Source organism: Pecten maximus, chromosome 15 (genome assembly GCF_902652985.1).
Source record: "Pecten maximus chromosome 15, xPecMax1.1, whole genome shotgun sequence".
Taxonomy (NCBI): Eukaryota; Metazoa; Mollusca; class Bivalvia; order Pectinida; family Pectinidae; genus Pecten; species Pecten maximus.
Genome location: NC_047029.1, coordinates 33,780,640 through 33,806,440, shown reverse-complemented (window position 1 = coordinate 33,806,440; position 25,801 = coordinate 33,780,640). Strand labels below are relative to the sequence as shown.

At 37.5% G+C, this 25,801-nt stretch overlaps 1 protein-coding gene across 4 annotated transcripts in view; it reads left to right on the top strand.

Annotated features, from left to right (window-relative positions):
* The window catches only part of LOC117344361 (RNA-binding motif, single-stranded-interacting protein 3-like), a 261,555-nt gene that overhangs the window by 113,949 nt on the left and 121,805 nt on the right, over positions 1–25,801 (top strand). Inside the window, exon 1 of one of the 4 annotated variants that reach the window (XM_033907108.1) lies at positions 25,279–25,421. The exons of the other annotated variants lie outside the window; for them this stretch is intronic. The gene's annotated coding sequence lies outside the window, so the exon portion shown is untranslated. Of the gene's footprint in view, positions 1–25,278; positions 25,422–25,801 lie in introns of those variants that run through there. 4 annotated transcript variants of the gene reach the window in all.

Sequence of the window (25,801 nt, the reverse complement as noted above, 5' to 3'; positions counted from 1 at the left end):
TAATTGTGTCTGTGGTCATCCTGTGGTGACAGGAAGCTGTTATATAATGGTGTCTGTGGTCTTCCTGTGGTGACAGGGACCTGTTATATAATGGTGTCTGTGGTCTGTGGTGACAGGGACCTGTTATATAATGGTGTCTGTGGTCTGTGGTGACAGGGACCTGTTATATAATGGTGTCTGTGGTCTGTGGTCTGTGGTGACATGGATCTGTTATATAATGGTGTCTGTGGTCTGTGGTGACAGGGACCTGTTACATAATTGTGTCTGTGGTGACAGGAAGCTGTTATATAATGGTGTCTGTGGTCTGTGGTGACAAGGACCTGTTATATAATGGTGTCTGTGGTCTGTGGTGACAGGGACCTGTTATATAATGGTGTCTGTGGTCATCCTGTGGTGACAGGAAGCTGTTATATAATGGTGTCTGTGGTCTGTGGTGACAGGGACCTGTTACATAATGGTGTCTGTGGTCTGTGGTGACAGGGACCTGTTATATAATGGTGTCTGTGGTCTGTGGTGACAGGGACCTGTTATATAATGGTGTCTGTGGTCTGTGGTGACAGGGACCTGTTATATAATGGTGTCTGTGGTCTGTGGTGACAGGGACCTGTTATATAATGGTGTCTGTGGTCTGTGGTGACAGGGACCTGTTATATAATGGTGTCTGTGGTCTGTGGTGACAGGGACCTGTTATATAATGGTATCTGTGGTCTGTGGTGACAGGGACCTGTTACATAATGGTGTCTGTGGTCTGTGGTGACAGGAAACTGTTATATAATGGTGTCTGTGGTGACAGGGACCTGTTATATAATGGTGTCTGTGGTCTGTGGTGACAGGGACCTGTTATATAATGGTGTCTGTGGTCATCCTGTGGTGACAGGGACCTGTTATATAATTGTGTCTGTGGTCTGTGGTGACAGGAACCTTTTACATAATGGTGTCTGTGGTCTGTGGTGACAGGAAACTGTTATATAATGGTGTCTGTGGTGACAGGGACCTGTTATATAATGGTGTCTGTGGTCTGTGGTGACAGGGACCTGTTATATAATGGTGTCTGTGGTCTGTGGTGACAGGGACCTGTTATATAATGGTGTCTGTGGTCTGTGGTGACCGGGACCTGTTATATAATGGTGTCTGTGGTGACAGGGACCTGTTATATAATGGTGTCTGTGGTCTGTGGTGACAGGGACCTGTTATATAATGGTGTCTGTGGTTTGTGGTGACAGGGACCTGTTATATAATGGTGTCCGTGGTCTTCCTGTGGTGACAGGAACTGTTATATAATGGTGTCTGTGGTCTGTGGTGACAGGGACCTGTTATATAATGGTGTCTGTGGTCTGTGGTGACAGGGACCTGTTATATAATTGTGTCTGTGGTCTGTAGTGACAAGGACCTGTTATATAATGGTGTCTGTGGTCTGTGGTGACAGGGACCTGTTATATAATGGTGTCTGTGGTCTGTGGTGACAGGGACCTGTTATATAATGGTGTCTGTGGTCTGTGGTGACAAGGACCTGTTATATAATGGTGTCTGTGGTCTGTGGTGACAGAGACCTGTTATATAATGATGTCTGTGGTCTGTGGTGACAGGTAGCTGTTATATAATGGTGTCTTTGGTCTGTGGTGACAGGGACCTGTTATATAATGGTGTCTGTGGTGACAGAGACCTGTTATATAATGGTGTCTGTGGTCTGTGGTGACAGGGACCTGTTATATAATGCTGTCTGTGGTCTGTGGTGACAGGGACCTGTTATATAATGGTGTCTGTGGTCTGTGGTGACAGGAAACTGTTATATAATGGTGTCTGTGGTCTGTGGTGACAGGGACCTGTTATATAATGCTGTCTGTGGTCTGTGGTGACAGGGACCTGTTATATAATGGTGTCTGTGGTCTGTGGTGACAGGAAACTGTTATATAATGGTGTCTGTGGTCTGTGGTGACAGAGACCTGTTATATGATGGTGTCTGTGGTGACAGGGACCTGTTATATAATTGTGTCTGTGGTCTGTGGTGACAGGGACCCGTTATATAATGGTGGCTGTGGTCTGTGGTGACAGGGACCTGTTATATAATGGTGTCTGTGGTCTGTGGTGACAGGGACCTGTTATATAATGGTGTCTGTGGTCTGTGGTGACAGGGACCTGTTATATAATTGTGTCTGTGGTCTGTGGTGACAGGGACCTGTTATATGATGGTGTCTGTGGTGACAGGGACCTGTTATATAATGGTGTCTGTGGTCTTCCTGTGGTGACAGGGACCTGTTATATAATTGTGTCCATGGTCTTCCTGTGGTGACAGGGACCTGTCAAATGCTATTTAAAGGCAAATATTCAATAAGTTCAATAGTGGTTTATTTTAATTGTGCTTCATCCCCGTTGTCTTCTACCTTACAGACACAGAGTATAACCAGGGGAACAGGAGGTGACAGGTCAGGGTCACTGGTTCAAATTTCATTTAGTGGTGCTCAGATGGTAAACTAGGAGAGCAGGAGGTGACAGGTCAGAGGTCACTGGTTCAAAGTCTCATTTAATGGTGATCAAATGGTAAACAAGGGGAATAGGAGGTGTCGGGTCAGAGGTCACTGGTTCAGACCCTCAAGGGGAACAGGTGACAGCTAGGTCAGAGGTCACTGGTTCAAAGTCTCATTTAGTGGTGCTCAGATGGTAAACAAGGGGAACAAGAGATGACAGGTCAAAGGTCATTGGTTTTACAAACCTGGCATGCTGGTTTTGGGTGACATTTATAAGTGATCCTAACAGTAGTGATTCACTTGTCTATGCATTTACAAAGAGCATCAGATGATTACAATTGGAAATCAGATAATTTACAACATTTATGTATATATTTTTTTCCTGGCAGAAGTGAGTATAAAAATGTCAAAAAACATGTTGACAATGACCCTGTTTGACAAAAAATAATGTAAAATGTCACAGTGTAATTTCTTTTGTATGTGTCAGTAATACTACTGGTTATTCAAAGGTAAAAATAGTAGTCAGTCGAGCCGTAATATGTGTTGGAGTGTCTTGCAGTGGATGCAGGTGCTATAAACAAAAATTCTTCCATTTGTGTTTTGACACTTCAACATCTCAACAAATTGCTTTACATTCAACCTGTTCATTAAATTATCTGATTGAGGGAAATATTTGATTCTTTTTTTACCAACTTCTCATTCAGATCAGTGCATGTATATCCAGGGGAGGTAAATAACAACCGATGATATGAATAAAACTGATGATTAAATGTTACATTAAATGTGTCATATAGCCTTAATTGATTAAAAAAGGTTTATAATGACTGTACTAATAACAAGAGTGATGAGTTATATTGTACAAGTAGTAACTGTCATGCATTAGGACTTTTCTAAAGAATTTTTTGTGGCCATTAATGAGACCCATTCTAATTGAAATTCTTTCATTTTAAACCCAAATTCACAAAACCTGTAGATTACTCCTGAAAACTTCTTAATTCGCCAGTTTTCTAATGAGATATGTTAGTCTGGGGTTTGGTGTCCACTTACTATAACCAAACAAAGAGGAGACAACTCTTGATGAATCTACATGTGTTTGTGGCAGCTGCACAAAGACCCTCAAGGTCTATGACAAATTGTGTTGTTGTCTGTTGATGCTGGGCCAGTGGGGGACTTGACTTTGTTCTCCTGACACAGAGAACAGGACATTAAATCACTTGTACAACTTTATTGATGTCAGTCCAAGTGATTGGCTCCATTGGCTTGATGAGGAGAGGATTGTGTGTGGCAAAATATTTTAAGGCACAAACTATTTAGCCTACAATAAGTCGTGAGTGTGTGCTTTGTTGAGGCACTTGATAGTAGATTACACAATATCTATACCACAGCGCTGCAGACAGACTCCCAATATCTCATCATACAAACCTGACGAGGAATACTTGTTTTTCTGCCGCGCTATCAAACATTATGCACTGCTCTAAATGCAGATTGTTATTCCAGCATACTTGTAGTGCCCCCTAAATGTCGTATTAAACACTCGTCACATGTATATAAAATGATGTAATAATATGTTGGTTGCTCACTGCTTCACATAACTACATATCAAAAAATGCATATAGATGGTCCCTTCCCTCGCCCTACTGGTCATAACTACATATGGATGGTCCCTTCCCTCGTCCTTCTCATCATAACTACATATGGTCCCTCCCCTCGCCCTACTTGTCATAACTACATACGGTCCCTCCCCTCGCCCTACTCCTCATAACTACATATGGTCCCTCCCCTCGCCCTACTCCTCATAACTACATATGGTCCCTCCCCTCGCCCTACTCCTCATAACTACATATGGTCCCTCCCCTCGCCCTACTCGTCATAACTACATATGGTCCCTTCCCTCGCCCTACTCCTCATAACTATATATGGTCCCTCCCCTCGCCCTACTCCTCATAACTACATATGGTCCCTCCCCTCGCCCTACCCGTCATAACTACATATGGATGGTCCCTTCCCTCGTCCTTCTCATCATAACCACATATGGTTCCTTCCCTCGCCCTACTCCTCATAACTACATATGGTTCCTCCCCTCGCCCTACTTGTCATAACTACATATGGTCCCTCCCCTCGCCCTACTCCTCATAACTACATATGGTTCCTCCCCTCGCCCTACTTGTCATAACTACATATGGTCCCTTCCCTCGCCCTACTCGTCATAACTACATATGGTCCCTCCCCTCGCCCTACTCGTCATAACTACATATGGTCCCTCCCCTCGCCCTACTTGTCATAACTACATATGGTCCCTCCCCTCGCCCTACTTGTCATAACTACATATGGTCCCTCCCCTCGCCCTACTCCTCATAACTACATATGGTTCCTCCCCTCGCTGGTCCCTCCCCTCGCCCTACTTGTCATAACTACATATGGTCCCTCCCCTCGCCCTACTGGTCATAACTACATATGGTCCCTCCCCTCGCCCTACTGGTCATAACTACATATGGTCCCTCCCCTCGCCCTACTCATTATAACAACATATGGTCCCTCCCCTCGCCCTACTCCCCATAACTACATATAATCCCTCCCCTCGCCCTACTTGTCATAACTACATATAATCCCTCCCCTCGCCCTACTCATTATAACTACATATGGTCCCTCCACTCGCCCTACTTGTCATAACTACATACGGTCCCTCCCCTCGCCCTACTTGTCATAACTACATATGGTCCCTCCCCTCGCCCTACTCATCATAACTACATATGGTCCTTCCCCTCGCCCTACTCCTCATAACTACATATGGTCCCTCCCCTCGCCCTACTGGTCAACTGTATGATGGTGATAAACAGATAGTTAACTGTGGAAATTTGTGGTAAGATTATAATACAGTTTATAACTAATTCATATGTTTTTATCGGCTCAACTTCACTGTGAGGTAAGGAATGTTTGATTACGTTTGAACTAAGATAGGCACAGGTTAAAACCGTTCTGTAAACAATTATTTTTTTTTAAACCCATCAACCATAGATCTTTGGGGATAGTTTTATTTGATTGCATTGAACTCCTGAAGGTCCGGGATTGAGACTGAGTATCCGGAACAACATTCATAGCACTTGTCCTTTACACAAAAATGTTATAAGGCAATAAATTTCCCTTGATTTCTGAGATTATCACTGTTAAAGCTGAGTCTATGACTTATGATTTACATTCTGACTTTTTGCTGCCACAAATCTTATGGACTGGACTCTATAGATTGTGTCTGGCTTTATATAAAGTTAATGCGCTTTATTCACAATGTCACTGCATTGTCTGAGCTTCATGGTATCTTATTAGTGGTTACGAGTAACGGTGAGCTAATGCTGTACTTCGGTGTCGGCCTGCGGATCCGCATCCCTGTCCCACCTTAAGACTTTAAAGTTTTTTGGGTAAGTTTTTGGAAAGGCCAAAAGTAAACACCTCACACCCTTCTAATTTGGTTTTTATATTCAATAGAGGTCTAGGACACACACAAATGGACGTTGAGGCCAGGAATGATCATCTAAATAAAATTGAAATTTGGAAATGACATGTTTATGCATACATAAAAAATACATAAAATACATATAAAATGAGTGCATAGTGTGATTGCTGCTGCCAGAGATCTTCACAATCATTTATTGTACTTGTTAAAATATCGAAAATTCAATATTGTTATATCGAGAAATAAATTCTTTGTATAATGAAATACTGATGACAAATAGTACCATAAAGGCCTCCTTATCGTGACGATTATATTTTGATCTTATATGCATAATTTTGATGAAAAAGGGTGTAAGGGAGCAATAGGAGATTTTCTGTTGTGGAATGTACCATATAGACAGTTAATATCAGTATAGGTGTGTTATAGTTAATATCAGTATAGGTGTGTTATTGTGTATCTGGTACATTGCTGATAACGGGCAACGCTATTTAAGGGTTAACTGTAATATTTTTTTTACGTTATTGAGCAATAACACAAAAAACTGGGGTGTACTCTGAATAAATCGCGAAGCGGTTTATGAAAAGAGTACACCCCAGTTTTTTGTGTTATTGCTCAATAACGTAAAAAAATATTACAGTTAACCCTTATAATTTAATCAACAACGATAAGAAACATTTTCATTAAGTTTAACATGTTTATTTTGCTCCAGATATTTAAAAACACATCGATAAATACAAAATCCCGTGAACAACGATTACTCCGCTGACGTCACAGTCAACCAATTTTTATGTTATGAGATGATAACATAATTTTTTGAGCCAATGAAAATGCTTGTTACAAGCAAAATTAAATTATTTATATGTAAAACCTGCATTTGTTCTTAATAACATCACTAAGGGGGAACCGAGATTTTATGAGAACCTGCTGTACTTTTACGTTATACCAGAAGATAGCTCGTCTTACTTACTGTCAGGTTGGGGAGCTGGCGAGTAAGGGACTCATGGTCTTAAATAGTTACAGCACCTCGTAATGATTTAACATAAATGTATCACAGTTTCATTTTCTGAACATCAAAATGGTTTGTGTAGGTGGAATAAGATAGAGGTTGTCACCAGTTTTTTGCGATCAGTTTCTTAGACGGTTTTATTTCCTGAGTATCGAAATGGCTTGAGTGGTCAGGGTCAGATAATGGTTAGATGCTGCAAATTGTAAGTTTTTGGGACCATGGATTCTGAGTGAGCTGTCGTGAAATACCAGTTTATTTCTCCTCCGTTAGACTGGAGAAGGGATCTGTACATTCAGTCATTCTGTTGGTTATAATACTTTCTGCCAGTGAATTCTTTAGTGTTCGTCTGTGTGTCTAGTCCTGTTTGCCATCTGATGAGAAGCTTTGACTCTGGATAATATCATATCTGAAGTTATGTGGTTACCGACAATTGTACAGTTGTAATATATACCTCTCATCCACAGCGTTTCCTGTATATCAGGTTGTGTCCAGTAGAAACAGAGTTGTCTTGGACTGTTTGTCTACAGGTGTCTGTATGTCTAGGTTCTCATTATCTGACAATTTATGGTCAAGTCATTAACAGATTAAATGCCAACCTATCAAATGGCTGGGTGGCTCGGCTAGTTTTAATATAGAATGTTTACTTTCTTTGGTAATAAAAGTAAACTGTATGGCTCTTCAGTAATAGCTGATAATAATGATTCTCTAATTGGGCCATACAAACCAGACAGGGAAGATAAAGATACATGTGGTAACTTAGTCTGTATAGGTGTAACCTGACAGGTGAGACAGCATACCTGTATGGCCACCCACCTGCATTTCTTAATGCAAAAAATGCATGAATACATTATAATATGTTTATAGCTTGGAGCCTGATGGTTTATAGTGTCCAGTATATCATTCTGCATATTCAGTAACATACCTGCCTTGCTTTAAAAACCTATACAGGTATTCTCATCAGGGACTGGTGTATATATTACACTGTATAAAGAAATAAAATGCAGTTAACTTCTATTATAATGAACTTTAGGGACTTTGATAAACAATTATTTTTTTCATTTCTAGAGTTTTATTAGGGCATAGTATCCAGTGTTTTTCCCAAAACCAATTACTGCCAGCCACTTCCATGACATACTGGCTATTTTCACACTGAGGCAAAGAGATGATTCAATTTGAATTTCTCATAAACTTTACCTTTTACTGAAAGAATTGCAGAAGATAATAAGTATTCCAGTGCCAGATTTGAAATGCTAATTTGGTATCAGAAGTTGTCGTAATTACAAAACCACTAATCAAATAATCTAGATTTGACAAAAAAGTGACATTCTATTAAAAGTTATGTTTTGAACACTTAAGGAGTCCTTTATTAGTCCCCCTGATGTTTGCTTGATGCTGGGTTTATCACCTGTTGACAGCAAGGGCTTTTTTGTATGCTGGGTTCTTTGTAGTAGCTGGTGGCTACCTTATTGAACATATAAGCATGCTATCCTTTGAAATTGGGATAAAGTGTCTTGCCAAGAGACAACCATATTAGCACAGAACAATCCTTGATATCAGCTTTCAGAGAAACACAAACGGGTTGAACCACACAATGCTCTTTTGTCAGAGTTACAGCCGGGAATGAAGCGTAAAGATAAATAAATGTTTTTCATTGATTGTTGTGGTATGAACTAACACCTGTGCTGCTGACTTAATGCCATTGTTTTTCCAGTTATAGGGATTAATTTATAGCATATAATGATATCCTACAGCACTGCATAACAACCTGATAATTACTTACACAGACACAATGATATCTGGCTTAGTCGTTCCTACTTTGATGTGAATGCTTACCAGCTAACGGTATCTTCATTAAAAGGATGATGGTGACCTGACAATAGGAATTGTTTAACCCATCTTATCAGTGCTCATATAATTTCCATTTGTCAAGGATTTTCCTAATTGTGTTGACTTAAGGAGTTTTGAAACATTTGTTGAATTAATGAGTTCTGCTCAATGATACCTGTTGTACATTTGAAACTTTTGTTGAATTAAGGAGTTAATCTCCGGGCTTTCTGTTATATTTTTCAAACGTTTGTTGATTTAAGTAGTTCTACTTCGTGATATCAGTTAAACATTTCATTGTTTGATTCTATAAAAAGGCTTAAAAGACTGCAGTTTCATATTTACAAAATCGACTCTCTGATGTCTGAATAGAATTGAAAGTAAATGAGATTCTTATATGTGAAAAGTTCAAGGAAAAAGATTATCATTATAGGCTGAAAAAGACTGAATCCCTGACACCTGTCTGGCGAGACAAGGAGGGGTGGGAGAGTTATTCCAAGTATACCTGTATTACTCATTAGTTATCAGTTACTATATATACTCGAGAACGAAAATTGAGTGAACGAAACTTGCTATTGTGTAATCCTTTTTAAAGACAAACCAAAATTCCTTGAAAAAATCACATTTCTTGAAGTGTTTATTTTAGGATGTTTAGCACCATAAATCAAACAGACACTGGTTTACACAGAAGAACTGTCAGTCGATGGATTACCTGTTCAGAAATCCTCAGATTTCCAGACTTGAGTACATGGGGGGAAGCAGTAAATTCCTACTCATCGAAACAATGATGGACATGGTTTATTTTAAAACTTCCTTCAAATATATCTGGAGTTATTTCAGATGAATGCATTCTGAAAGGTTTGGTATTGGAGTTATGGCCAATGATGTCTAAAAGTTATGTTTTAAATATAGAAAAACAAACTTTAAAAGATTTAGAAATTCTTTCTCTTCATAAATAAGAATTGGTTATTTTTTGAAAAAAGGTATATTTTTAAGTTGTATGTTGTAAAGGGAAATAAGGACTATAACATATATATCAGACAGATTCATCTATTGAGTTTGATAATTTGAACATACTTTTTTAATTCAGTAGAAACTTTTTCAGATCTTATGTGTTACAAAGTGTGAATATACCCTTTTTGTATCAATGGATATAAAACCTGTCTATAAAAAACACCTAATCTGGTTTTCAGTGTAACATTTTCAAAATGAACCTGTCTATAAAGACCACCTGATCTGGTTCTCAGTAAGACCTGTTCTATATGAACCTGTCTATAGAGGCCACCTGATCTGATTCTCAGTGTAAGACCTGTTATGTATGAACCTGTCTATAAAAACCACCTGATCTGGTTCTTAGTAAGACCTGTTCTATATGAACCTGTCTATAGAGGCCACCTGATCTGGTTCTCAGTAAGACCTGTTCTATATGAACCTGTCTATAGAGGCCACCTGATCTGATTCCCAGTGTAAACCTGTTCTATATGAACCTCTATATAAAGACCACCTGATCTGGTTCCCAGTCTTACCTGTTCTTAATGAACTTCTATATAAAGGTCACCTGTCCATAAAGGTCTCTTTTCACTTGTTTGGCCACTTTGGGAGCCTTCATTTAAATTGGTGATTGGTATTTGACTTATTTAAAACAAAACACGTCTTGTTTTTGAAAAAGGAAAGCTTCACTCCATTTATTTAGTTTGAAGAAAACCTTGACTAGAATTTGTAAGTTATTCCCATCTTTCTGTACTGTATTGTGAATAGAAAATCCTGTCTATAAGTTTGCTGCCTAAGCACTTATCTGTTGAATGTCCAAACATGTTAGACTCCTCAATGATTTACGATGGCTCTTTATTGAATACTCGTATTGTAACCCCAGCTCTACCTTGTCATGAAGTAATATACATATCTTATGGTGCTAGACGCTAAATTTGTGGTACCCTCATTGAACAACTTGTGTATAGTCATCACAATTCGCCGATTGTTTGCTTCAATCCTGTCTGTGACAGAAGAAGAGGCTATTTGACAGGTCATGAGGAATAGAAGCTAGAACTGGTGTCATTGAATACCAAGTTAAAGCTGTCACAATTCATAGGGCTGGGCCTATTGAGAACATATTTGGAAGTTTGAACATTGCGGCTGATAAGAACTGGTGTTCGGATTTAAATCTATTCACGGTATAGTAAGGTGACCCATCGTATCTGGCTGTGAATCTGACATTTTAACCTCAGTTTAAAACACAAGGGTTGAAAAAATACCAGATAATGTCCAATAGCAAAGATAAATACTCTGTAAATCTTTTGAATTCTAGTGTATCGAATATCGAGCTTATTGGAACTAAAATATGTGTGTATTTTCTTAACAAAAATGTATCCCATTGAATAGACTGGTAGGGGTTTGTCTTACCTACTGGTCTCAGTATGGTATTTTCCTCACTTGCTGATAAAAACCCAAGAATTTCTGTGAAACTCCAGCATGGCTTTATATCAAATATATGTTTTCGTAACAAAAATTGTCAAAAAACCAAAACTGGTGTATGCTGTAAGCAAACTTCATTAATTTTGTTTTCTTTCAAATGAAATTAATCCAAAAAATTGTTTTTCTAATAAAACACTCCCTTTAATGTGGCACATTTGCTGCAATTTTGAGAATTGAAACACTTTTCATCCTTCAGTTTTTTATTGGATTCTGGAATATTTTGGTGAGATCTTGGTACTACAATGACCTCTAATTGATTGTCCTCTAATTGATGTTCATGTCGTGACCCAGTTTTAGCTTTCTTCTGATGATGTTGACATAAATCCATTATCTGCCATCAGAATTGATTAGAGTAATAATCATTCTCAACAGCAACATCTCTTCACCTCCAAACTCAACTTTCCTTTGTATAAAAACTCATTTCATTGACTCCAGACTTATTTCCCATCTTAAACAAACTCAATCTTGCATTGACTCCAAACTCATTTCCCGTCATAAACAAACTCAATCTTTCATGGACTCCAAACTCATTTCCCGTCATAAACAAACTCAATATTTCATTGACTCCAAACTCATTTCCCATCGTAAACAAACTCAATCTTTCGTTGACTCCAAACTCATTTCCCGTCATAAACAAACTCAATCTTTCATTGACTCCAAACTCATTTCCCGTCATAAACAAACTCAATATTTCATTGACTCCAAACTCATTTCCCATCGTAAACAAACTCAATCTTTCGTTGACTCCAAACTCATTTCCCGTCATAAACAAACTCAATCTTTCATTGACTCCAAACTCATTTCCCGTCATAAACAAATCTTTCATCCCTATAACAAACTCAACTCCCTCTCATAAAAGAACTCTGTCTACTGCCTTGATCTATCCAACTCAACACTCCACGACTACTTACCGTTTCCATGTTGTTGTGTGTCTGATGATGCTTCCAGACATTTCTCTGTTTGTTCAACACAATTGAAACAATTTTAGTGAATGCTCCAGAGTGTTGAGAGTGTAATTTCACATGATAGAAACAGCTCGTTGATTGACATCGCTTGGCTACCATCTTATCTCCATCTCTACCTAACATTTCAGTGTAGCAGATTTCTGTCTCTTTAGAGAGATCAGTCAAAATATATTATAACAGAACAGTGTTGGGTTGTGTCACTCTGCTATAGTTATAGTTCATAATTACCATATTTACCTGTATTCAGCCCAGATTTCATTTAGACAAAATGTCTGGAAAATTAGATTGTCCATATAAAAAATGTTAGGTTATATACTACCTTGCACACTATTTTTGGTAAATTTTCTCTCCCTTATGCATTATACTTTAAGCTTATATAAGAGTTACCTCCCATACATATTTTAACCTGAAATATGTGTATTTGAGTTATCTCCCTTATATATCATACCATAAGTTTGTGTAAGCGTTGTCTCCCATACATATTTTACCTTTAATTTGTGTATTGGAGTTATCTCCCTTATACATTATGTGTTGATTTATGTTTTAAATTATTTCTCGTTTACAGTTTGTCTGTGAATGTATAAAAGTTTTCTCCCTTATAAATCATACCTGAAATTTGTATAAGAGTCATCTCCCTTTTTAATCTGTGTCAGTTATCTCCCTTATAAGTTGTATCTTGTGTAAATAGTTGCCCCCATACACATTATGCTGAACCTATGATATGTGAGAGTTACCTCCCTTCTACATCTACATTTTACTGTACCTATGATATGTGAGAGTCCCTCCCTTCTACATCTACATTATACTGAACCTATGATATGTGAGCATTCCCTCCCTTCTACATCTACATTATACTGTACCTATGATATGTGACAGAGTTACCTCCCTTCTACATCTACATTATACTGTACCTATGATATGTGACAGAGTTACCTCCCTTCTACATCTACATTATACTGTACCTATGATATGTGACAGAGTTACCTCCCTTCTACATCTACATTATACTGAACCTATGATATGTGAGCATTCCCTCCCTTCTACATCTACATTATACTGTACCTATGATATGTGACAGAGTTACCTCCCTTCTACATCTACATTATACTGTACCTATGATATGTGAGAGTTACCTCCCTTCTACATCTACATTATACTGTACCTATGATATGTGACAGAGTTCCTTCCCTTCTACATCTACATTATACTGTACCTATGATATGTGAGAGTTACCTCCCTTCTACATCTACATTAGACTGTACCTATGATATGTGACAGAGTTCCCTCCCTTCTACATCTACATTATACTGTACCTATGATATGTGAGAGTTACCTCCCTTCTACATCTACATCTACATTATACTGTACCTATGATATGTGACAGAGTTCCCTCCCTTCTACATCTACATTTTACTGTACCTATGATATGTGAGAGTTACCTCCCTTCTACATCTACATTATACTGAACCTATGATATGTGAGAGTTACCTCCCTTCTACATCTACATTATACTGTACCTATGATATGTGACAGAGTTACCTCCCTTCTACATCTACATTATACTGAACCTATGATATGTGAGCGTTCCCTCCCTTCTACATCTACATTATACTGTACCTATGATATGTAACAAAGTTCCCTCCCTTCTACATCTACATTATACTGTACCTATAATATGTGAGAGTTACCTCAGTTCTACATCTACATTATACTGTACCTATGATATGTGAGAGTTACCTCCCTTCTACATCTACATTATACTGTACCTATGATATGTGAGAGTTCCCTCCCTTCTACATCTACATTATACTGTACCTATGATATGTGACAGAGTTACCTCCCTTCTACATCTACATCTACATTATACTGTACCTATGATATGTGAGAGTTACCTCCCTTCTACATCTACATCTACATTATACTGTACCTATGATATGTGACAGAGTTCCTTCATTCTACACATTTTCACTTGTTACTTGTTCAATTGATATCATTCTTAACGACAGGCGTATAATTAATGTATGCCTTTAAAAGGTATCATCAATAAATTAATCATCCGTAGTCAATATTTTATAAAGTCTCAATTGTAGCTCTCATAGCATGTTACTTTAGGAAAGCATAGCATTGGTCCGTCATCTGTTTATTGTCAAAACCTGTCTTTTCTGCAAAAAATAACTTTCATCTAAAAAAGGGCCACTCATAAAATCAGAAACTAGATACAGAACATAACAGGTGCCTTTGGGCCTGTAAATGATGCAGTATTGACCATTTAGGGAGAGTGGATCAGAACGCAAAAGGTTTCCGGCTGGAGTCTGATACTGCTATCTCTGTTTTGTTCCTGCCATTATAAGAAATCAATAGGCTAGTTGATCTGGTGGAGTAGAATTAGGTTATATGACCTAAACAGGAAATGAAATTTGATTGCATTAATTGTGCATAGTGTTTTAATTGATTTTTCGGCGTGGCGTGTGATTGTAGCGACACGCTGGTATAATGGTAATCAAATCCATCCACAGCCATCCGTGCAAGTAAACCAAACAGGTATCACTGCCACAAACAGGCTTTTACGGAGGGAAATCTACGGTAAATTGGTTTTAATCACTACACATATAAACCAACATTTTACGAATACTGCATTTAACAATTAGCTCAGTACAGGGTGAAAATGGCAATAATTTCTGTCACATTAATTTGGTCGTTAAATTTTTTAGAGCTTCCATTTGCTATTTTGTGTTGAGTGATATATATAGATTTAGAGTCAGGAACTCTAGAATATAAACACGGGCAGTGTTGATCCCAAGTTTTGGGATGCCAGACCTGTTTTCTATTGCTATCTCTGCCAGGAAACTTTTAACAGTTAACTAGATATTGCTTTCAATTTTTTCGGATATCACATTTATGCAGTGAAAAGCAATAATGGAGAATTCTGAAAGACATTAAAGTTAAAACTCTCACACCTCATTGTATTTCTCATCTAACTCTCAAATTCTAATATTCTAAGTTTTTTTTTAAATGACATGTTTCCTTAAAAAAGCGTTTATGGAGAATTTTGAAAGACTTGAAATTAAAAATTGTGTACATTTGTCAGTTTCTCCAATGTTGATTTCGTTATCGTAGTAAATGCTCACTTTTAACACCATCTTGGGACAGTTCCTAATTGTTTCCTAATCAATCTAAGGATTAAGTTTAACTTTAGATTCAAAGGAAATTTCCTTAGTTTGAGATAGCTCCTTTTCCTTGCAGAGGAATAAGCATTTCTATTGAAATTAAATAGAATAACCCCCCCCCCCCCCCCCCCCCTTCCTTTTTTTCCTATTTTGAAGCAAATATATTGATATTTTTCAATATTTGAATTTTAGAATGACAGTATAAATAGTAGTGTTCAATTCAAACAGATCTTGTGGTTTTGTTGTCAGTGCATTGGGGCTGTAAATCTCAGGAGGGAAAACAAAATGGAAGTTGACATCGAAGAAAATGGTGTATTTGATATTTCCATTACAACTAATCATTCTTCATTGACAATATTGAGAGACTAAATTGTTCAAAAGAGAGTTCAGAAAAGGGGAGATAATATAGCAATAAGATGATAGTGTGAAATCGGAATCCAGTGGGAATGTGGTTCTGGAGATTTTGCTGTGATACAACAGAACATCATTTGTACCAAATGAGACAATGCCAGATTCCATCTCAATAAACGTATCATGGTAAAAATGTATCCTGATTATGTAAAGTGCTCTTTCTTTGCGCAACTCCTCAGTTTCCATTGATGATGTCAGATTTATAGTTCTGATGTTGATGATGTCAGATTTATAGTTCTGATGTTGATGATGTCAGATTTATAGTTCTTATGTTGCAGTCATATTTATATAAAAAATCTTCCACGTTTTAAGACCGTAAAGCTATTTTATATTTCTTTGAGGAAGTAATCCCTGTGACAAACTTTTTCAAAATGATCATCAGCCCTCTAGCTGAATGGAGTATAATATTTTTATTTTCTATCACAAATAAAAAAAAGTCGTTATTTTTTTATGCTTTCAAATGTTGTAAAATCATTTAACTGTAGGTTCAATCAGAAATCGAAAGAATTCACAGAGGCACATGGCCACACCATGTCCAGCTCTCCAAGTCTGGTAAAGTGAGCACCATATTGTGTATACACCTACAGGTCCTCCAACCCTACAGGGACACACTTAATCACACCATATTGTGTATATATCTACAGGTCCTCCAACCCTACAGGGACACACTCAATCACACCATATTGTGTGTATATCTACAGGTCCGCCAACCCTACAGGGACACACTTAATCACACCATATTGTGTGTATATCTACAGGTCCGCCAACCCTACAGGGACACACTTAATCACACCATATTGTGTGTATATCTACAGGTCCTCCAACCCTACAGGGACACACTCAATCACACCATATTGTGTATATATCTACAGGTCCTCCAACCCTACAGGGACACACTCAATCACACCATATTGTGTGTATATCTACAGGTCCTCCAACCCTACAGGGACACACTTAATCACACCATATTGTGTATATATCTACAGGTCCTCCAACCCTACAGGGACACACTCAATCACACCATATTGTGTATATCTATCCTTCTATAAGTGGTGCTGAGACAATATATTGCACCATATGTTGAGGATGTAGACTTTTCTCCCTTGGGTGTCCAACAGGAATAGGATAATAGGATCAGGTACATGTCATTCTACACTCCCTACCCCCTTACCCCCCCCCCCTTCATGTGTTAAAATGTATCTTCATTAGGTAAGAGGCCACAGTTGTACCATATTGTGTATTGTGTATCTATGCCACTTCCTGTGATGTTGTATCACCCCCCCCCCCCCCCAGGAATATTCTTTCAGAAAGAGGCCATTTTGTACCATAGTGTGTAACAGAATTCTACCAAGTCTCCTACTGTGGAAAAGGCCCCTTCCTGTGATATTTGAATGTATCAAAACTCTCCTTCCTGTGATATTTGTATGTATCAAAACTCTCCTTCCTGGGATACTTGAATGTATCAAAACTCTCCTTCCTGTGATATTTGTATGTATCAAAACTCTCCTTCCTGTGATACTTGAATGTATCAAAACTCTCCTTCCTGTGATATTTGTATGTATCAAAACTCTCCTTCCTGTGATACTTGAATGTATCAAAACTCTCCCCAAGAGTTTCCTTAAGGAAAGTGGCCATTTTGTACGATATTGTGTGTCTGTATAACCAAATGGTAACTCAGTATTGGATGTTAGTGTAATATACAAATGGATGCTGAAAATACTTAACACATTACATTCTTATCTTCCATCAGATATCGACCTTACATTCTAAGCCTAAAAGCCACGATTTATAGCTCTGTATGAATTATGCGAATATTTGCTGCTAAACCCTATCTTGAGGACTGGTGTCAAGACGTTTTTCTGAAAATTATTTCTGTTTTGATGTAAGGCAGATATACATGCTAATACTTGATAAGTAAACCAAGTACATGAATGTTTGTGGCTAATTTTATCTTGGTCAGAAATATATCAATCCAACTGGCTGGAGTATATTACACTGTCTGTGCTGTAGTGTTCAAATGCGAAGCTCTTTAAGTGAGCCATTTGTGACCCAGACCCGTAACAAGTAAAACACATATACCCTTGAATATACACAGGTACATTGATGATCTTAAGGCTATCCCTACGCTATGTGATGATGTAACTCAAATCATTATACTGTAAATAACTTAAATTTCATGAATATTGTATTTCTGGAACTTGCCTCTTCAGATTTCGTGAATATTGTATTTCTGACATGTTTGCGAAATTATGTAATTGCGAATGCTGATCTAAAAATGACATTTAATTCGCAATTGATGAGCTATAAGAGTCATGGACTCTGAAGTCTCCTGTATCAGTAACCAGTAGCTTGGTCGCGTGTTATATTCGTACAAATAATCACGAAGGATTTGAATTCCAAATTGACTTTCCTGGTGTATTAGCACGAAAATAACTCCCACGTGAAATATAAGTGATTTACTGTAAGCAACAGAGGTAATCTAGTTTGTATCGCAAAGGGCAGTAACTCTGTACATTGTTGTTGTGGATTTATTAGACATGAATGTTGTTTTCAATTAGAAAGTTAAGTCTAATAATGGGGATTTTTTTTTTTTTTTAAGTTATTATTTGCATAAAATTAAATTAGTCGAGTAACATAAACTTTATTTCTGGAGACTTTTCTGGAGACAAGTGGCCTTTTTATACTTGAGAGAGGGAATTCCATTGATATACTTGTAATGACCTATTTTGTATTGAAAGCTAGGTGTAAGTTTCTATCAAGTTGCTTCAGATTGTGATTAGCCCTGACAAGAAGTTAGGAAAGGAAAGACTTGTAAGTAAATCATTGTTTTTATTCTTAACATCACACACACAGCAATGGTCCCTAATTACCCACAACTATTTTAAATCAATTTGTTTTTTTAGAGCTTTGTCTAGTGTCTTTGGTTTTTGCTAAAATGGTTTAATTGGATATAAAATTTAAGGTTTCCGTCTACACAATTTTAGACAGGAGGTGCCAATGGACATACAGTATAGGTTACATAGATTTTCTAGAGCTGATTCATGGTACAAATATGTGTATGTTTTCTTATCTGTTTTTATCAACTGATATTTGTTCAATGCATTAAGATATTAGACCTTTACTTAATATTTGTATATGGGAACACTTTGATTCCATTGTAAAAAAAACCATTCCATGCATTTTCAGATAATCTAAAATGGAGTTAAATACCATTTGAAAATCTATACAAATAAACTTGTTCAACTCTCTCCTGATCGGTGCGATAAAACTCAAGGTATTGATCCGAGTCCTCCAGGTATATATCCCTCACCTAACACTGGTTTTCGATGGTATTTTGCGTTATTTGAGGATCAGGACCATACATTACTTCGTTAAGGTTTCTTATAGTCCCTTGTCATGCCTGGTGATGTACAGACATCAAATTTTGTCTTTTCATTGATGATAATGTCACTCGGAGCATGCAGGGCATATTAACTATTAAATTTATACACAATTTTAGACCGAAAACTCTACCATCATTATCTACCGGTGATAAACGTCCTTTTTGTGTATAGAATTGTCTCCCTTTGAAGTTGACGTATTAGTATTCCACACATGTCGCTCACTGATTTCTTTAGAGATTTTTTGTGCAGACTTAAAGACTTTATTTTAACGCTTCATTTATTTTAATATTTTAGAGTGAAAAGTACCACATAGATCAATCAAGTTACACCAGAATAATCAAATTCTATCAATCTTTATTGGCTGGTCTGCTGGCATAAATACGTACATAGATATTTGAGAAATATCACCATCATTCGAAAGGTATGCAAGCACATATGATATATTAGTACAATCTGTTCATCAGTGGTACTCTAACATACAGACAGTCGTGGTACAATCTCCCGATCAGTGGTACTCTAACATACAGACAGTCGTGGTACAATCTCCCCATCAGTGGTACTCTAACATACAGACAGTCATAGTACAATCTCCCCGTCAGTGGTACTCTAACATACAGACAGTCGTGGTACAATCTCCCCATCAGTGGTACTCTAACATACAGACAGTCGTGGTACAATCTCCCCATAAGTGGTACTCTAACATACAGACAGTCGTGGTACAATCTCCCCATCAGTGGTACTCTAACATACAGACAGTCTTGGTACAATCTCCCCGTCAGTGGTACTCTAACATACAGACAATAACATGGTACAATCTCCCCCATCAGTGGTACTCTAACATACAGACAGTCGTGGTACAATCTCCCCATCAGTGGTACTCTAACATACAGACAGTCATGGTACAATCTCCCCATCAGTGGTACTCTAACATACAGACAGTCATGGTACAATCTCCCCATCAGTGGTACTCTAACATACAGACAGTCGTGGTACAATCTCCCCATCAGTGGTACTCTAACATACAGACAGTCGTGGTACAATCTCCCCGTCAGTGGTACTCTAACATACAGACAGTCGTGGTACAATCTCCCCGTCAGTTGTACTCTAACATACAGACAGTCGTGGTACAATCTCCCCGTCAGTGGTACTCTAACATACAGACAGTCGTGGTACAATCTCCCCGTCAGTGGTACTCTAACATACAGACAGTCGTGGTACAATCTCCCCATCAGTGGTACTCTAACATACAGACAGTCGTGGTACAATCTCCCCGTCAGTGGTACTCTAACATACAGACAGTCGTGGTACAATCTCCCCGTCAGTGGTACTCTAACATACAGACAGTCGTGGTACAATCTCCCCGTCAGTGGTACTCTAACATACAGACAGTCGTGGTACAATCTCCCCGTCAGTGGTACTCTATCATACAGACAGTCGTGGTACAATCTCCCCGTCAGTGGTACTCTAACATACAGACAGTCGTGGTACAATCTCCCCGTCAGTGGTACTCTAACATACAGACAGTCGTGGTACAATCTCCCCGTCAGTGGTACTCTAACATACAGACAGTCGTGGTACAATCTCCCCATCAGTGGTACTCTAACATACAGACAGTCGTGGTACAATCTCCCCATCAGTGGTACTCTAACATACAGACAGTCGTGGTACAATCTCCCCATCAGTGGTACTCTAACATACAGACAGTCGTGGTACAATCTCCCCATCAGTGGTACTCTAACATACAGACAGTCGTGGTACAATCTCCCCATCAGTGGTACTCTAACATACAGACAGTCGTGGTACAATCTCCCCATCAGTGGTACTCTAACATACAGACAGTCGTGGTACAATCTCCCCATCAGTGGTACTCTAACATACAGACAGTCGTGGTACAATCTCCCCATCAGTGGTACTCTAACATACAGACAGTCGTGGTACAATCTCCCCATCATTGGTACTCTAACATACAGACAGTCGTGGTACAATCTCCCCATCAGTGGTACTCTAACATACAGACAGTCGTGGTACAATCTCCCCATCAGTGGTACTCTTAACATACAGACAGTACTGGTACAATCTCCCCATCAGTGGTACTCTAACATACAGACAGTCGTGGTACAATCTCCCCATCAGTGGTACTCTAACATACAGACATTATTGGTACAATCTCCCCATCAGTGGTACTCTAACATACAGACAGTCGTGGTACAATCTCCCCATCAGTGGTACTCTAACATACAGACAGTCCTTGTACAATCTCCCCACCAGTGGTAGCTCCTCTAAGATACAGAGACAAGTAGTTGTTTGGGGCCAGGAAAGTCACATTGTTTGGCAATATACCAAATGTGTTATTGTTTTCTGATAGTTTTTGCTTATAGATTAAGCGTTGAGGATTATCTCCCCCTGGACTGACAGCAGGGCACCTAATTCATAATACCTGTAGGGGTCCAGCATATTATATGCTCCATCTGTTTGTCTATGACCCTCTGCAGGTTTTAAGTATAATGCTCACAATAAACACAGTTATGTAAACAAGTGTAATATAAAATCAGTTATTCCCTGTGGTTCTATAAAAAATGTTTCACCTCCCATTGGGTGATTTTAAAGTTACGTTTCTGTCCTTACTGAAAATTATCTCTCACATTTTCAAAATATTACTGGAAGGAACTCCAGGTCACTTAAAAAGTCTAAGGAGTACATTAATACCATTTATACGATTATAATTCTACATGCAAGTAAGCATAGTGCCTTGTAATAATATTGGACATAATATTTTAAGTCTGTTTTAAACAGAGTTATTGCCCTTGGTTGATCAAGCAGGTATATAAGAAGTTATTGCTCTTTGTTTTGGTAGAGGAAGCTGGAGCAGAAAATAAATTGTTAATCAATTTTAATTTTAGAAGGATTGCAGGAATTGTTTATTTGACTAGAATATAAGAATAAAAATCAAAGCCAAACTATGATATGTATTTTCTATTGGTCTTGTGAAGCAATGGCTTCATCACCCAGGGAGGTCATAAAACTGTATCTGGAATGTGAGAGTAGTAATCTCATTATACTATAAATTGACAATCTCAGGTATGCTGGAGCTAATTAGCCGTCTTTATTTTAACAACAGTAACGGAATGTGTGACTAACGACTACATCAGCTGTCTTTGGTCACATTTATTTCAGAATTTAATGAAGAGCCTTTTTTTATGAACTTAATATCCTTTTAATATCCATCAAGCAGTCACGGTTAATTAATTAGATTTTGATTACCATTGACAATATGGTGTGCTGACTTTTGCCTGGCGCAATCTGTTGATGGTCTAATCAAAATCAAATCAGTGAAAACATCAATGAAAGGGGTTTGATCAATAAAGGATTTTTTGTTTTGTTTTTTACATTTCAAGTGTAATTAAGCTCATATTTTTCATGTAGAAATATATTAAATAATGACAGACCATCAAATGATATTATGATCCCTGCATTATCATTTTCTGCTAACTTTAAATGCTGTACCCTTCCAGAATACCTGAATGGCTTTAGACCAGAGTTGGGATGGAACCTTAATGGGCGAAAGGTTCTCAATTTGATAAAAGCAGAGGGGTAGATCCTAATAGGGGAAACAGAATAAATCATTAATCATGATGTTCCATAAAGAAAGATGGCTTTAAAGGGAACAGATATCTTTAAGACTTTGATCCTTCCATACAGATGTTTAGAAGAAGAGGACTGACTGTTCAATAAATAAAGCATATAGGAAATACAGATTATGTTTTAAACTATTGAATTTACTATGAGTTTTCTTTAGAGCTTGAAAATCAAATGTTTCACAAAAAGAAAGTTTGTTGTTCCTATGGAACTGAGCGGCATATCACAAAATTGGTAAATCTTTGTATTGTAGATATGAAGAAGGATGTTCTGCCATTATTGTTGAAATATCCACATGTCCTCGCTGTTGGAATCTTGTCTATACATTTAAATTGTTTTCAAATACTCAATTTTCAATTAAGATCTGTGATATATGGTGTTTACACTGTTGACAAATATATTCCTTAATGGTGACTATGATAACAACTGTACATTTCCACTTTTTAACTTAAAGTTTGACGCTTCCTACCCTTCTCGGTTTGTATTTCTATGGAAGCTGAGAAATGAACTGGTCTTTGCTGTAGTTGAATCCTTGGGCAAGACACTTTCACCTAATTGCTCTGGATGGTATGGGACAGACCTCCTATATGTTGTTCTGTGTGGTAGTCACTAACTACTACAAGGAAACTCCCCTCCTCCCCCTCAAAAAACAAAAAAAAGTGAACCAACATTAAGTCAAGCAAGTCCCCAACTGCAAATTTTGGAGTGATTAGATAAAACCATACCTCAATTTAAAAACTAGTAAATTAGTCTTTAATTACATAGAAGTTAATAAGTCCCATTTGGAACTTTGTCATTTTAAATCAATAGAGATTGACAGGAAATGGGTGAAATTTGAATATATTGCATTGTTTCTATGTTGTTCTGGGTGTTTCGATGTCACAGATAAATTGTTGTTATGGTCTAATCCTGTATTATGGGTTTAATTAAACATCAGCATCTCTCGGGGAAAACTTTTCAGGGGTTTAACATACGGGAACCCTCTCCATCAAATAAAGTTAATTTTCTCACAGCAGGACTAATTAGAGTTTTATAGCCAGTTTATATAAAAAAAATTAACAGAAAAATGGTTAAAGACAATATATACAGTCATTTATATTGGATATTTTTAATCTCTGCTTATGAATTATGGAGATTTGATAGTGCTGATTGACACTTCGTTGAGGTGTGTATGTGTGTGTGGATTTTTTTTTCAAGATTATCATTAAGATGACAGACAAACCTATCAATTCTGATAACAAAATGCTGTAAGTACAATATATATGCAAAAGGTTATATATAGCAATGAGTTACTAATCAAGCTCATGAATATTCATTGCAAAATGAGTTTTGTCCAATTCATGCGGGATATAATAGCCATGAAGTTGACCTTATCATTGATTGGGTTTTCATGACATTTTACAATTTGTCATTCCGGATTTGTATAAATAGGTAATCTTAAACTTACAAAACCGCTGGGAATCTGATTTAGATAAGGGAGATAACCAGAGTGTTAGCATTAGGTGAAGCGAACAGCATAATCGGTAAAGTACACGGAAACACAAACTAGTCATAATGTCACAGTTCTTATAGATATTGCATACTAGCCCATATCTCAATCATTAGGTCGTCTTAAAAGATATTCAAAAATAATTCTATTTCTAACATATTTTCTAATTCTAGCTGTATTTAATTATTTCGTGTAACATTTGCATACGGTATGTTTTGTTTCAATATTCAAAATAAAAAAGCATTTAAAGATGAATTATATTGAAGTTTTTTGGTATTTGAAGCTAACAATACAATAACATACATTGAATAGATCTAGGTGACCAATGTGTTGAAAATGTACAGAATAGTTATCTTACCTGCCTGTTTGATATTAATCAGTGCATGTCAGATCAAGCCATATAAATTATCCAACAGCATAAAAATAGAAGAATTGATAAAAATCCAGATCATTTCATGGTTGACCAATTTCTATGGTCATAGGAAAAAATCAATTCAAATTTAAATAGTTAATGGACACTATAACAGCGATACATTGTGGTTGTGATTATCGATGTCCAGCACGGTTGGCCACATTTAGATTTATAACTAGGGTGTATATATGTGTAGATAACGAGATAATTAATTATTTATATGATTAGTAGTGACACATCATGATTTTTTTTTTTTTTCTTTTTGGACAGATTATTTAATTGAGAAATATCGGTCAACCTATTATGCATAAATACCACAATACATGATTGCAATTACTTTGTAATTAGTAAGTACATGTAGATAATAAATTATGTAATTAAAATTAATTTTAGAACAAAATTAAATAATTGTGTAAGCAGCAAATTAAATTTTATCATTTTAAAGTTATTTCTCTTTTTAAAATTTCAAAAAAATTAATATGTTATCCTATTTGGTACCTCTTAGTGGGAACAGGAAATGGCCGACTTTTATTAGTTATAATTCCCCCTTAGGGTGCCCCTCAATCTCACATTAATGACACATGCACACACACACATACAAGTGCCCCATGTCCAGGCGGTAAAGCTCTGTTACAAATATAATTCCACTGCTCCAACCCTCCACCACCAAATTGTACACACAGGCGGGATTCCATTCACGGCAGAATACATTTCTAACATTTAGACATTTCCAAACCAAAGGGGTGAGTCCATCATTTTTATACTAACGGTCTTATTTAGCTGTCTGGTAGAAGTCTGCATGTGGCGGTGCCTTCCTACAATCCGGCATGACACTTGATGATCTTTGCCAGTTCGGTCTGGGCTCAGCATCAGACACAGTTTACAAACAAAATATGGCTGCCCCCTGTTGTAACTGGAGGTCATGATGCTGACACACAGAGAAATGGGGTCAAGCAGCTTGATAACATTTGCCTGAAAAGAATTTTTAGGGAAGAAAGAAGTTTTTTTATGAAACAAGGAGTTACAAGTCCAGGTTGGGATGGTAGACTTGGATTACAGCACTATCTGTTTACAGGATAATATTCAGTTACAGCATTGATAAAACATGAATTACAGCATGTAG